This window comes from Psittacula echo, assembly GCF_963264785.1.
Source record: "Psittacula echo genome assembly, chromosome: 2".
NCBI classification, from domain to species: Eukaryota; Metazoa; Chordata; class Aves; order Psittaciformes; family Psittacidae; genus Psittacula; species Psittacula echo.
Window position 1 is genome coordinate 113,524,993 of NC_137737.1, and position 12,733 is coordinate 113,537,725.

Consider the following 12,733-nt stretch of genomic DNA (forward strand, 5'->3'; position numbering starts at 1 on the left):
GGCAACTTCAGAGAGTGCTGGAAGTAGCAGAAAGATTTGTTTACCTGCAGCACAGTGTCATCTGGAGGCCTTTTGGTTTCTTGGAACTGGGGTTTTCTGAGGTCTGGAGTTGTACCAAGGTCAACAGTTGTTCTTTTCAGTGCCTGAGACATTTGAGATTTGTCAGAGCATTCGGGGCACCTTATACTGTAAGCAAAAGGAGCATCATCAGTTTGAGCCTTGGACCTGGCTTTTCTTGACCAGTCCAAATAATGAGAAATCCACATTTAGAGCTCTCAGGAGAGAAGAAATCCATTAATTATTTTTTTATTTGGGAAAAAAAAACCACACAAACAAACCCTGCTTACCTTGCTTGAGGATTATTTGTGTTAATATTGTTAATAACACATTTGAAAAATTAAATCCATTAATTGTTTGGTTCAAATGCAACAAATGCAAATATTTTTAATTCCAAAGCAGTTGAAAAATAATGAGATTTTCTCCCCCAAACTATGAAAATTCATTTAGAACTGAATACAAGTACAGACAGTAAATTCTTCTTTGAGACAGGAAAGAAAAATAACCAGAGTCTCCTACAGTCCCTGATAGCTGAATGTGTGAAATTAATCACTGACAGGTGGAGAGGACAATTCTCCATGCAGTGTTGAGCTTCCTATTCTCTGAATGACAGCCAGATAGAATAAGAGAGCCAAAGATAATAAGAGATGCTTTGCTGCATTAACTTTCTGATCACTAACCACGCACCTGCAGCAAAAGGAGGTTTGCCCAAAACCTGAACTGGGTGTACATCTTAAATATGTAAAATATGTATATATTAATTCTGTACTTGCATTTGCCTTGGAAGTCTTCCAAAGTGCTGTCACCATTTGTCACAGCCCTGGTCAAACTCCTCCTTCCGCGGCATTCACTGCATTTGAATGTTTGCTGCAGACACTGAATTCGTGTAGGTTTGGCTCTCCTTTATTCTGTGGAGGTTCCTTGGTGTTCAACATCCAGCCTTATTTTGTGGTAATACCCTATATCACGAGCCCCCCCGCTTCAGCTCCCCTGTGCCCAGATGTTCTGCATCTCTGAGACTTTCTATGAGTTCATTCACTATCCCACCCCAAAAATATATCTCTGTGAGGTACTCAGGAAAAGGTGAGTGTGGAAGCATAACAAGTCATCAAATGAAACAACCCCACTTCAGGTTCAGAAGAAAAAAAAATGAATCAAACTATGGAACTCGTTGCCATGGTGTGGTCTGGATGCCAAACACAGCACTGCCATGTCTATCACTAGGTAAGTCAGGAGGCAAAAAAGCAGTCCCCCAGTGTGTGTTAAAAACAAGAAGAAAACAGTTGTTGATAAAGTTTCTGAGTTGCAGATCACCAGAGATTGGCATAATAAGCTTACTGTATGCTCAAAAAACTTTTTCCTTAGTACTTAATATTGTCTTCTGTCAAAGCAGCATGCTGGGCTAGATAGTCTTTCACTCTGACTCAAAATAGCTATGTACTTGTGGTATAAAACAGCAGGGATTTTGCAGAGAAGTATCTAAAACATTTTTTCTGCTTCAAACAATACCGGTAGCATAAGGACCTAGAAAATGATAAATACATCTAAAGCAAATGAGTCTGTCTTTGCTTCTCCACAGAAACCAAATATCTGTTGCAGAGAATGAAGAAAGATTTATTTTGTTTAAGCTTTCTGCTTTTCTCTCTCTTCTTACAATAGTAGCTAAGACAGTCTCCTTTGTATATACCTCAGTCTTTTGCCAGAATAAAACCTCCCTTTTCAGCTCCAAATCAATGTCAGCTGAATTAAGTCCTCCAGCCACTAGTCTTCTAACCAACCCACTCTGAAGGATTTACATAAAAGCAGGAGTGACCACCCTTTTCTCTAACAGCGCTTCCCTCTGACTGATTGATCAACAAAACTGCTTTGACACAAAGCAGCCGAAGTTAACTGCAAGCTTAATTCCTCACACTGATACACATGTGATTTAAAGGAATAATGTTACCTGAATAGGGGTAGATCTTTGTAAGGTGGAATGTGTCAAATGCTGAATGTACATTATCTGTCCTGCACTTTAGAAGAACAAATGCAGGATAAACATCGTAAAATGCAACTGCCAGGCAAAAATACTGATAAATAGCATGCATTTTTTCTAGGTGGGTTTTAAGTTTCCACACACACTGTTAAATATTTCTGAGGTTTTGTGTTTAATTATTCTTTGTCACGGATATATATAAACATGCATATGAAAAATTACAATATTTGAAAGTCACGCAGGACATGCAAGATTAATTTAAAAAGCTCTGTTCTATAAGCACGTTTACTTACTGAATTTCTTATCCAGATTTTAAAGTGCAGCTCTGTGTTCCATGTCACTCCAATGGCAGTATTTAAAATCATTGCTAACACCTTCAGAAGCTGATAAGCTTGTTTCAGTGCTGTCAGCTAAGTCCCCATACCTTTATCTTGAGTTTTCATATGCTACAAAGTTTCATGACTGCTTACCTCGTACTCACAGAAGTATTTCAACATTTGCTGCACTTCAATCAAAAAAATCTTTGAGGATCAATGCGCGTCCTAAGGCAGGATTAAGCCCCTGCTCAGTAATGCACCAAATTAGTCTTTCTGGTGGCCTGATTGCTTTAATCTCCGTTTAAAAAAACCAAAGCTCACATCTGTAAGGATGTGAAATTTTTCATAAATATGAACTAAATGTCAAGGTAGTTCTAAAGCATATGGTCCCCTCTATTCTGAGGTCCAGCTATTCCGGTTACCTCACTGTTGTTTGTTTGCAAAGCAGAACCAGGCTTACTGTGTATGATACAGTGATTAAAAGAATATTTGCAGTTCTTTCCTGCATCCAGTCTTATTGCTATACATGCTACTGTTGCCCTAGCTGTGCCATAATTAGTTTTGGCTTTCTTAAGAGGAGAGCTTATGTGGCTGTGAACACTACTGCCACATGCTACTGCTGCTTTTATCAGAGAGCCACGCCTCTAAAATAATGTCTTCTAAAAGCTGGGATGAATTTCCCACTTTTTCATGTGGGAGCAGAAGAAAACAGAGGTAAATCAGAGTTTCCCATTATTACAATGGTGAGCTACGGCAGACAGAAACTGGGAGCACTACGCAGGGCCAGGTCTTTGGTTGCTATACATTTTTACTGCTTCATTTACTTCAGAAAAGGCCATTCACTTCTGTTGAGAATCTGGCCCTTGTCAGAGTTTTTAAAATTTTGAAGAATAGTTTTTTATAAATAAGTAGGTTTGCCGCAAGCTCTTTTCCTTTTGATAAGGATTTTTTTTTTTCATAGTATACATTTCAAGAATGAAGCGTGGTTGAAATCCTTATTATGCATTATTTTTCCTTTGCTTGTTGGTTTGTTCTTGATTCAGCAATGTTTCAGTATGACATTTTTGATGCAAGTCAGTTCCTGCCTGCACTTGGAGCTGCTGCAGCTTGAGCAGTGACAAATTTTAGACTGATTAATGTTGCACACAGTTAGTGGAACATCCAATTCCTACGGACACCAACATGACTGCAACAATAACAGGATCCGATGGATCTCTATCCTGCCCTGGAAAGCATCATAGTCCACACTGACTGCTTTCATTGGATAATTATTATTTTTTAATTTGGATCCAATAAAATGTTTTTCTATATTCTGGCTGAATATTGTTAAATCTTAATGCTGTCCACAATGCTTGGTGTGCTTTCTTCCATAAACTGAACAAAGCGGCTGTACTCTCTTGTCAGCCAACAGATTTATTGGGGTATGGATTACACATATTAAACGCAGTCATCAGGCCACAAAGGTTCCGTCACAATCTGCCTACAAGCTAACATCATTAAGAGACAGACTTCATATATCTTCATGACTGATACGCTGATCTTTCCCACTCCATTGACTAATGAATTGACACATACAGTGTTCTTCAACATTAGTGTGCATCCCTTTGATTTACAGCACTAAAATAGGTGTCTGTAAGCACTCGGATGCTGATGAATTCCAGACAGCACTTGCACCTGGCTGACCGGGACACTTCCCTCTGAGAAGAACAATGATTGCATCCCAGAATCGTACATAATAAAAGTGGTGGGCCTCACTCTGTCTGCATTTTCACCTCTACGATGCCATCAGACTGCTTGCCTTCCTGAACCAAATCCCCAGCTGCTATTAATCAGGGCACATAGTTTTACATCGATTGTTCTCTGAGCACTGTGTCTGAGCCTTTTGGTTTGTCTACTTTAAAGATACATTTTGGACCCACACAACTTTCCTTGCTCCCAGGATTAGTCAGTGCCAGGGAAAAGAGGTCAAGAGAAGAACAGTGGATTTCTGCCCCCATGAGTGTCAGCCCTACCAGTTTGCAGCTTTTGTGGGAAAGCAGTGGTCACTGGCCCAATACTGCCCCTGTAAACAGAGGGGAGGAATTAGGTTGTGGAAAGAAGGGTAGTTAAAGAAGATTTGGCCCAGAGCTTTTGTTTGTTGAACTCATTGACTGGCTACAGGCTCGTATTTTGCTAGCAGTCTTGTATTTAAGTTCCCTACAGCACAGTTCTAATGACTGACGTGAAATACAGACTAACTTTGACCCCTTAGAAATTGCCATCACACAGAGCAGTCATTTCTCAGTCTACTACTAAATTCATCTGATGAAACAAAAGAGCCATCCATGGTATCATCCATTCTGTGAGCACAGTGAGGCAGGAGCATTTGCTTGGATATGTCCTGTATGAAAGGCTGAACATCATTTCCATAGGCAGTTTGTGGTGCACTGAGAAAAAAAAAAAAAGACCAGTAAAAAGTTTCTCAGAGTTAAAATAGGCAATACTTATTTTATGTAGCAAATAAATCAGTATTTTAAGAACTCTGATAACAGAGCTACCACTAAATCATCCAGATCTTCCCACAAAGAGATATTTTCTAGCCTCTGACACATTTCAATGATGACTAAAATATATGACTCTTTGTAGAGTCTTGGTTTATTTGTTTATTTTAATTTTGAGATGCCTAATATATTTATGCAGATTTCATATCAGTAGCATGTCATGATTTACACCTGTTTAACCAGAGGGTTTGGAGACACAGGCAAGTTTCTTCCTGCTACTCATGGAAAAATGGCATGCAAAAAATAATTTTAAAAAGACCCTACCAGACAGCGTAACGAACATGATGGGAAAACAAGAGTTCTTCCTTTTAGCTCACTTGCTAAGATGGTCACCTCACTTAAAAGCTCATAAGACTCATCACGACTAATATAGCTACTCACCATTTGCAAATAAGCAGTGGGAGTTTTGTCATTGAAAACAGAAAGTGGTTCTCCTTGGTAGAGAGAAATGTTAACATTAAGGGACGTCAATTCCATATCCCTTTTGAGTGAACAGACCCAGAATTTCACTGAAAACACAGGAAAACAAAGCAGAAGAGAATCTAGGTGGTAAATAGAAACTGGTTGTTAAGGTTTGTGGATGACAAAAGTTGAGCCTGGAAAATGAAATAAAAAAAATCAAATACATAGTTTTATCACAGAGGAGATTGTTATGCTACTTGCAATCAAAATTAGATTGTTTTTCAAAGCTGCTAGGTATGAATGTAAGCTGCTTCTGGGCATCTTTAATTTATGTAACTGCTACTGGCAAAGCAAATAAGGTATTTGATGCTGTTCTTAACAGTATTATAAGGATAAAATGTGTCACAGAGTGACAATGTCATATACAGCACTGCAGCATCAGTTACATAAAGAGTAGAAAAATCTTTCCTTTTAATATCTAGCTCATATTGTCCCTCATTGTTGATAGTCCATACTTATTACACTGAACTCAGTAATGGAAAGAAGTGTTTCTAAAAGCTAGGTAAATTATAAATCAAATTTCTAAGGGGTGCTGAACACATCTCTTCAGATAATCTTCACAGAGATAATTGGGAGAAAAGAGGCTGACTTGGGGCCAGAGCTGAATTTTATCATGAAGAAAAAACAAGCAGCTCAGGAGCTATGTGGGAGTATGTTGCACCACCTGGAATGAAGAGATGAACTGGTGGGTGTGAGAAGAGGAGAAGACACAAAGATGGGTGTGAGGCACCTGCTAGGAAGACCTATTTTTACACAGTGCTGGGAGGAAGATTTGCTCAATGCCTGAATCAGGTGTGATGGGGGATCAACTTCCAGGAGAGTCTGTGGAAGGTAAAAGAGCCAAAACAAACCCAAACAAACTAAAACAAGCCCAGACTCACTGAAGGGGATGGTTGAAAGAAAAACACCCCTTTCCTCTCCTGGTCAGCAACTATAATGGGGTTCTTCAGAAAAAGAGCAGCAGGGGAGAGAAGACTTGCAGACATTGACCAGCAGAACCTCATCCCTACAGGACCAGCCTGCATATACCCTTTCATGGCAGGAGTCCATGTCTGGTTCTTGTGCAGAGGAGATCTGCTCAGAGAAAAGAACTAGGGAGCCTTGTGGGAAATAGTTCCCGAAAGACTGGAAGGTGGGAACACAAGAAGAAGATGATTTACTGAAATAAGAAGTCTTTTCATTTAAATAAATTCCCACCAGACACCAGTCTTTTTATCTTGTTAGTGTTTGTACTTGGCTTGTGGGAGTCTTGCTGCCTTAGCTTACAGAAACCCTCATACGTTCAAGATGCTGTGAAAGACTACATGAATTTTTACTGAAAACCCTTTTGCTGGGTGTCATTAAACTATCTTGAATTTTCCATCTCCTGATGTTCATCTTGCCTTGAAAAGTTCCATTCCAAAAGAAATATTCTGTTCTGTCCTACCCGAGATCTGAAGTAGGCATTGCAGTAGAGTATAGCTCAATCTGTCAGTCTGGTGTTCCGAGCTGGACAGCAAAAGGTGGATATACTTAATATTGCTCAAACTGTGATTACATTCATGTGCACAACAACTTCCCCATCTCTTTGGAAGGTATAGGAACTCCTTCATGAAAGAAAACCCCAACAAACCAGCTCCATGAGAGCTGGTGAAGACTACCAACTCAGCAGAAGTCAGCAAAAGCAACCAACAAGTCTTAAAAAGCTATTCTTACCATGAAACACAAGTTGGATTCATCTGCATAAACAAACCTAAAGAAAATATATCTGCTGGTTGATATCTGTAAACTGAAAACACAGCAGAAAATTTTAAGCTCTCTTAAGTGTTTCCTGAAATGTGCAGTGTATATTAAAAATACCAAGCCACTTGTTTAAATACACCAATATCCTACATACAGTGCCTAGCAAAGTAGGGCTGGCCCTCCCCTGAGTGTTTCTGTAAAACTTACACAACTCTCTTTGTATCTTCAGCAACATCAACCATGCACTGTTACTGTTATTTCTTCCTTCTCATTGGCTGCAATTTAGAGACGGGAAGAGAATAAACTGCAGGCAAAGTTTGATCTGAGATGACAAGGCTAATTTTTGGAAAAATGTCCCTCTACTTTTCCAGTTGTCAGATTTAATCTAAAGCAAGCACAGCATGCAGAGAGTAAACATAACATCCTCCTAATTATATTAAATTACCTCTCAGGAGCTGCTCTGCCCTCTTGTCAAAGGCCGGGACTGGCTTTTAATGATGAATATGAACCTCAGCGGGACATTCTATATCATCATTTAGTTCAGCAAATGTGGACCAGATCAGTAGTATAGGTGTAATTGGATGCTGAAAAATAATTACCTTGGCCTTACCATTAAAAATTTCTTGCTTGTATCCCCTTGTGATCAATGAGCAAATTACTTTATTAGGAAATCATTAGAGCTCAATTTGTCTCTATATACAACAAACATCAATATTCATTTCTCATAATGGAATGACACATTCTTTCCATAAATTCGTACAACTACATAGCCAGATATCAGTTTGGAGTCATTATCAACCTTAAAAAAAGACTGTTTTTACATAGGAAGCTGTTTTTCTTATGCACCAGCTTCCAGCAGAAAACTAGGCAATATGAACTTTATTGTTAGGCTATTAGCTCAGATAATCTTTGTGATTTTACGCCCCACTGCAGAGAGAAAGTTTTTTATGTGGCTGATCTGTTTGTGCTACTGGAATATCCAAGTTTGGCAGGAGCAAAATAGCTCCTCAAATAAATTATACTATTATGAGTACGCTACTATAATCAAGGCCCTGAGAGCATCCCACTCAGGCCATTGATGTCAGCTCTCAGGTTATGCAGGGCAATGGGGAGGCATCCCTAGAGATGTACATCCCTAGATCCCTACAGGCAGACCCGGGCCATGGCTGACCCGTCTCGCTGGAGCTATTGGTCCTTTCTATGCCATGATAGTGAGCTCAGGGCCCCTTGGTGGCCCCATGTGGTGACATGGTATATTTTCAAGTCATATCAACAAGTTAGCTGATTTTTTGACCATTAAAATTTACAGATCAGATGTGAGGAGGAAAGGAGACTATCAGTCAGACCCCAGGTCAACTCGTGTTACAAATTACCTTCACACAGTTCAGCCTTTAGCTTTCACACAAGTGCAGGTTGTCACTGAAGGCTGTCATTGCAGAACTGAGTAAAATGACAAGCTCCAGTTAATTACCTATAGTGGCAGTTGGATAGTCACTTGCTGTTGAAATGTGCCAATATGTGGTGGTTGCCATCTCAGTACTTCCCTGAACATCATATATGCCCATAAAAGTACTCCTTATACTGGGGCTTCTAAATTTCTATTTTTATGTGTGCAAGCAGTCCTCCATTTTATTACACAGAAATTTTTCTAGATTTGGTATGCCACGAACTTTTGAGAAAGATATAAATGATTGCCTATATCCAGCAATGTGACCACAGAGTTCGTAATTGTTTCAGAAAAAAGACAGTAGTGGATTTTTCAAAAATATTGCTTTAGAACCTGATAAGGAGTAAGAACATTCTCAGCGTACTTATTGTATCTTCCCTTTCAACAGGTATGTATAAGCAAGCATCTGTTTCCAGTTAAAAAGTTTTCAGTCTAGAATCATGCCTGTCCCATTGTCAATACTCACAGTCACTGTGCACTCAAAGACGTTTTCAGTTGAATTCAGTCCACTGTGGCTCTGTATCACATGCAACCAGAGTCCCAACTTCTCCATTCGTTACCCTTTTGAATCCCTCTGATAGTGACTATGGATGTCAAGGTGGTTCAAGCCTCTAAGGAAATGTAGCACAAGTTGTGGCACTCAGCAGGAAGCAAAGGAAATGCCAGATTCTCTGCAAAGCCCTTGCAAGTACTTGATCTATGGCACTGAAGTTGTTAAAGCAGCAAGTAGAAAATAAGCATTTCAGGCCAACTCCTCACACAAAAGGAACAAAGCACTGAAGTCATCAATATAAGTAGTATAAATCAATTGAATAGGCAGCTGGAAAATGACAGCTACCTATATTATGAGACTTAAAAGGGAAGACAAAATATAGGCGGATTTTCATCTTTCGGGTTTATAAGGCCGTGTTTGATGGACCACAAGGTCTTGCTAGACTTAATGGGCCAAATTCCTCCCTGGGGTAATTATTAAGTTCAATTGAGTACTGTTAGGATGCAAGAGAATCATGTATGCTACAGCAGCAGTTTGAGGTGCTCCACTTTCAAAAGCTGCCATGTCATAGATGGTATGTTAGTTCTAGGGGCAGGAAGCACATATTCAAAACTGCAGAAAGCAGCAGAAAGGACAGTGTGGTATGGAAACAAGCAGAGAATTGGTGTTCTCAGCCAGAACAAACTGAATGGCTATGAAAAAGCTCAATTCTTTGCTTCCTGAAAACTGTGTCTTCCAATTATACTAATTCTTTTATCTTTACCTTGCCTGCCTGACACCACCCCCAAGTCAAATTCTGCCAGCACGTCTGGAACAACGCTCAGGAAGGGACTCTGCTTTGCTCAGGGGGAAGTGTCTCAGAAATGTCATTCTCTCTCTCTTTAAGTCACACAGATTTGTCTTGTTTTCTGATCACCTCCAGCTCTGAGTTCAGCCTGATAGACTGACGGCTATTCTTGAAACTGGCTATTACTCAATGGTTTCACTCAAGGACCCCAAGTGAAAAGGAACAGGTCTCTCTTTCAGCCTTGGAGAGAGTGATTTTCAAACCAAGGTACTCTAAAAGCATTCCAGTGAAGGTGACGACATTCCTATACAGTGATTAAAGCCTCTACTAACAATAGACTTTCTTGGACTTGGAAGACAGGTTGGGAAACATTGCTCTAAAAGGCTTACTGCCTTAAATGTACCTTATCTTTTGCTGACTCACAACAATCAACCAAGAATACACACTTACAAAAAAAGTTAAATAAAACATGCTGTGTTCAAGATGACAAATACAGAATAAGTCATTGAGATTCTTACTGCAATCTTACTTTGTTTCCGACCTTGCTGAGAGGGTGAAAAGAGATTTTGATTGTGTAACAGAAGATTTTGCAAATGAAGATTAAAATACAGTGGTTTTTAGTTTTCTTAGGTCCACATTTCCCTTTGGTTTCACTTGTCTTTTTACTTTTTCTGTTTCAGATTGTGGTCCAACTAGGTTAACAGTCTAGTCCTAGCAGTGAACCCAAGTAGATAATAAAAGAAGAAAAAAATAATTTGTACCCACATGACACTCACCAGTTTACTGCTGATGGGTCAAGAATCACTTTCATTTGTTTTGAACCTGGCTCTGACAAGTGCCATTTGTTGGCTGACAGTACAAGAGTACTGGAAATGACAGTGGAGAATCAACACCATCCATGTCAGGATGTTGCGGGTTTCTTGTATGTTTTCCTAGGCTACTCAGTCACTCTTTGCTTTTGTCCATTTTGAGGCACAAGAGCCATTTATCTATTTTTTCATGGATCAGACATTCCCAAGATCTTGCTGGATGCCCATTGTTTTACACATAATGCTAGAGAGGTTCCCCACCTCCCCAAAGTGCATTACTCTAAGTTTATATAAACTGAATTTCAGCTTCATTTTGTTATCGTATAGATTAGTAAGTGGCACAGCCCAGTAAAACCAGATTTTAAAGTGACTCAATTTTAGCGGAAAATTTGACACAATTTAGTTGATGTTGAGAATCCCACATTCACAGTAAATGCCTTCTGAGTGTGCGATTGAGCAAGGGCTTTAAACTGAAAGGGGATAGTTAGGAAGGAATTCTTTACTATGAGGGTGGTGATGCACTGGAACAGGTTGCCCAGAGAAGCTGTGGCTGCCCCATCCCTGGCAGTGTTCAAGGCCAGGTTGGACGGGGCTTTGAGCAGTCTGGTCTAGTGGAACGTGTACCTGTCCATGGCAGGGGGTTGGAACTTGATGATCTTTAAGGTCTCTTCCAACCCAGACCATTCTGTGATTCTATGGTTTTATGAGTCTATGATTCTATGATTATGGTAGGTTATTTGGGACTAGCCTGGGTGCACACAGTGAAAAGTATTTAGTAGTCAGAATACATCTTCCAGCCCAGTTTCTCCTAAGCTGTAGTCTCCTTTGTGCCCTCAAAGACTTTTTGGCAACTTAAAGCAAAGTGCAGTAACTGAGAATTATAAAATTTGATTTGAAAACACATTCTTAATTAAAGTTAAAATATTAATATGGGCACTCCCTCAGTAGCTTCTCTCCCTATTACATTGAATAACTTCTTGGCATCAGCAAACTTTATACTTTCCTGCTCACTGTAATTTCAATGTTATTTGTAAATGTATTTGAGAATGTACTCACAAATCAATCTCAGCCTAACACATAGATTCTCCTGCAAAGCAGATCCTTTGATGAGTGAGTCAGCTTTATCTGCTAGCCCTCTTGGAATTGAAATTGTTTGGGCCATGAGTCATATTTGAAAGTGACAGTTTCAGCTGTTAGTCTGACAACTTTATATTAACTCTCGAGTTAGTCTTTTTGTTTTCTCACAGCATGTCAATTCACATCACTAATGGCAAATTGTCTGAGCACCTTAAACCTGTCCTGCCTTAAACTTTTTATAAGTACCAGCTATTTTTGAGTGTATTGTACACAAGATCTAGAGACAGATGTAGAAATAGAGTAGATGTTGCTCGCTATCATATTCTGGAGACTAACCCAGGTCTGATCCCATTTATGTATCTGATCAGATTTGGCTAAAGCTCTTTTTATCCCACTCATGTAGGTTGCTTTTCAGCTGGATGTGTCCTTTGCTGTAGCTTACTATTTGCCAGAATAAGGAATTTAGCCACCTTAGTAGAGATGAGGACAGGTAAATTGGGACTCAGGGGAAAAGGGCTCACCAAGAGGAATTTAGGACATCTTACTGATAAAGAACAGCTTATTACTAATGGCTTGAGTTGCATTCATGTTTGCTACCATTTCTGAAAGCGCTTGTCTGCTCCCCAGCTGGTTGATCCCTAGCCCATAGTGTTGCAGGGGATTAGCCTGTCCAAGGGACAGGACCTTGCATTTGTCCTTGTTGAATTTCATGAGGTCCCTGTTGACCCATTCCTCCAGCCTGTCTAGGTCCTTCTGAAAGGCAACTCTGCCATCGAGCGCATTGACTGCACCCTCCAGCTTTGGAAGACAGATGCAGGGACTGTGAGAATGAAGACCTTAGGTCCACTGCAGGAGAGGATCAGGTTCAAGACCATCTTAAGAACCTGAATGTACACAAGTTCCTGATAAAATCCATCTGCAGTTCCTGAAGGAACTGGCGAATGAAGTTTCTAAGCCACTGTCCATCATATTTGAAAAGTCATGGCAGTCAGGTGAAGTTCCGACAACTGGAAAAAGGGAAATATAACCCCCATTTCCAAGAAGGGG